The sequence below is a fragment of the Muscardinus avellanarius genome (genome assembly GCF_963383645.1).
Source record: "Muscardinus avellanarius genome assembly, chromosome: 4".
In the NCBI taxonomy this organism is placed as follows: Eukaryota; Metazoa; Chordata; class Mammalia; order Rodentia; family Gliridae; genus Muscardinus; species Muscardinus avellanarius.
Window position 1 is genome coordinate 60,682,105 of NC_137789.1, and position 3,097 is coordinate 60,685,201.

The window sequence follows — 3,097 nt, forward strand, 5'->3', positions numbered from 1 at the left end:
TATGGGATATGTACACAATGGAATTTTACTAGGCCATAAAAAAAACACAATTGCATCATTTACAGGGAAATGGATGGAACTGAAGAACATTATGCTAAGTGAGATTAATCAGTCACACAAAGTAAGAAATCAGATGCTCTCCCCAATATGTGGAAGCTAGGGAGAAAATGAGTCATAGGAGGAACTCTACATGACTCAGGAGAGACTATAGATGAGCAAATAAGGCAAACTAATTGATGAGCAGGGGGAAGAGGGAAATTTCATAATGTACATGATGTACATTCACAAACATATCAAAGTCAATCACTAAGCCAAACATGAGAAGTGGGGGGGATGGGTACTAGGTAATGCCTAATTGGGTGATATATGCATGTATGCCTCTACCATCTTAGACTCTATTAAGCTTTATGACTACAATTCACAAATAAAAAAATTTAAAATAAGTTAACTTTTCTGTCCGTGGACGTCGCCAAGGAAGCATTGTTAAAATCTCTCTTCCCGTTGCCGTCATGTCTTAATCAGAGTCTCCTAAAGAGCCCAAACAGCTGCAGGAGCTCTTCATCAGAGGGCTGAGCTTTGAAACAACTGAAGAGAGTTTGAGAAGCCATTTTGAGCACTGGGGAACACTCACGAACTGTGTGGTAATGAGAGATCCAAACACCAAGTGCTCCAGGGGCTTTGGGTTTGTCACTTACGCTACTGTGGAGGAGGTAGATGCAGCCATGAATGCCAGACCACATAAAGTAGATGGAAGAGTTGTGGAACTGAAGAGAGCAGTCTCAATAGAAGATTCTCAAAGACCAGGGGCCCACTTGACTGTGAAATAGATCTTCGTTGATAGCATCAAGGAAGACACTGAAGAACATCACTTACGAGATTATTTTGAACAGTATGGAAAAATTGAAGTGATTGAGATAATGACTGACCGAGGCAATGGAAAAAAGAGGGGTTTTGCTTTTGTAACTTTTGATGACCATGGATCCGTGGATAAGATTGTCATTCAGAAATACCATACCGTGAATTGCCACAACTGTGAAGTGAGGGAAGCCCTGTCAAACCAAGAGATGGCTGGTGCTTCTTCTAGCCAAAGAGTTCCAAGTGGTTCTGGAAACTTTGGTGGTGGTCGTGGAGGTGGTTTTGGTGGCAATGACAATTTTGTTTGAGGTGGAAACTTCAGTGGTCATGGTGGCTTTGTTGGCAGCCGTGGTGGTGGAGGATATGGTGGCAGCAGGGATGGCTACAGTGGTTTTGGTAATGATGGAAGCAATTCTGGAGGTGATGGAAGCTACAATGATTTTGGCAATTACAACAATCTATCTTCAAATTTTGGACCCATGAAGGGAGGAAACTTTGGATGCAGAAGCTCAGGCCCCTATGGTGGTGGAGGCCAATATTTTGCCAAACCACGAAACTAAAGTGGCTACTTTGGTTCCAGCAGCAGCAGTAGCTATGGCAGTGGCAGAAGGTTTTAATTACTGCCAGGAAACAAAGATTAGCAGGAGAGGAGAGCCAGAGAAGTGACAGGGATGCTACAGGTTACAACAGATATGTGAACTCAGCCAAGCACAGTGGTGGCAGGGCCTAGTTGTGACAAAGAAGACAGGGTTTAGACAATACTCGTGTGTATGGGCAAAAAAACTCAAGGACTGTATTTGTGACTAATTGTATATCAGGTTATTTTAGTTTCTGTTCTGTGGAAAGTGTAAAGCATTCCAACAAAAGGGTTTTAATGTAGACTTTTTTTTTGCACCCGTGCTGTTGATTGTTGGTGGTATTGAGGTTCCTGGAAGCCCTTCTACCTGTGGGCTACACTCCCAGACCTATTTTTATATTTTTATTTGGAAACTGGGTCTCTTAAGCCAGCACAGCTGGCTTCAAACCTGCGCCATCCTCCTGTCTCCGCCTCCCAAGCACGGGGATTACAAGTGTGTGCCAACATGCCTGGCCAAGTTTTTTTTTTTTTTTTTTTTGGTGGTACTGGGGTTTCTGGAAGCTCTTCTACCTCCCGGCTACACTCCTAGACCTATTTTATATTTTTTATTTGGAAACAGGGTCTCCTAAGCCAGCGCGCGCGGCTTTGACCCTGCGTGATCCTCCTGTCTCTGCCTCCCAAGCGCGGGGATTACAAGCGTGTGCCACCACGCCGGGCTAAATGTGTCTTTTTTTAAATGTGCTGTGTAAAGTTAGTCTACTCTGAAGCCATCTTGGTAAACTTCCCAACAGTGTGAAGTTAGAATTCATTCAGAATGATGCCAGGTTCCCTTTGAAATGATAACTGCTTGGGTAGAGACACCATTGTCTTCAAATACCTTGGTTCCGTGTAGTTGAACTGACAGTTACTGTTGTGACCTGAGTTTCACCATTGAAGGGGTCACCCAAGCAGTCACAGAATTATTTGGTTATAAAAATGATTGTTGGCACATCCTATGCAATATCTAAATTGAATAATGGTACCAGATAACTGATAGATGGGAATGAAGCTTGTGTATCATCCATTATCATGTGTAATCAATAAATGATTTAAATTCTCAAAAATAAAATAAAATAAGTTAGTTCACTTATGCATGTTTACCAGGATGGTAGACACAATTTATGCTTTGTTTTAAAAATTTAGATCATTCTCAATTTTATATCATCAATAGAGTAAGGGATTCTAGTCTTTGACTACAGATAGTGCATAAACTAGAACCAGAAATAAGCTTTTATATTATTAAATCATTCATAGTGCAGAATTTTATTTTTTTAAAGATCAATACACATTACTAGCATACCACCACTATCAAAAAGAGCCTTTTTTGTTTAGTAACATTTTAAGTGTTATTTGTTGTATATATGTTACATAAAGAATTATTTACATTTCATCACATAGCATGCATTTAAATGCTAAGGCACCACTTATATGCATGCTCTATTCTACAATAAAATGACAGCATCTCATGTTGCAGCCCTCCACAAAAGTATGCCTCCTACATAGTAGCAGTCAAATGTATAAGTCTAAAATTTCAGTAGCATTTAAAATTAGCTACAATCAAATGTTGTTTAGAGGTCTCCTTTAAATTTCACAATTCCACAATTTATATTTCTTTATTCTTCTGGT

The 3,097-nt window shown here is 40.2% G+C and overlaps 1 pseudogene across 1 annotated transcript; it reads left to right on the forward strand.

The window, feature by feature from the left end:
• The first annotated feature begins 524 nt into the window (after positions 1 to 524).
• Positions 525 to 1,521, forward strand: LOC308262049 (heterogeneous nuclear ribonucleoprotein A1-like; annotated as a pseudogene). Its single transcript has one exon. The product of its transcript is annotated as a heterogeneous nuclear ribonucleoprotein A1-like (transcript).
• The last annotated feature ends 1,576 nt before the right edge of the window (positions 1,522 to 3,097 follow it).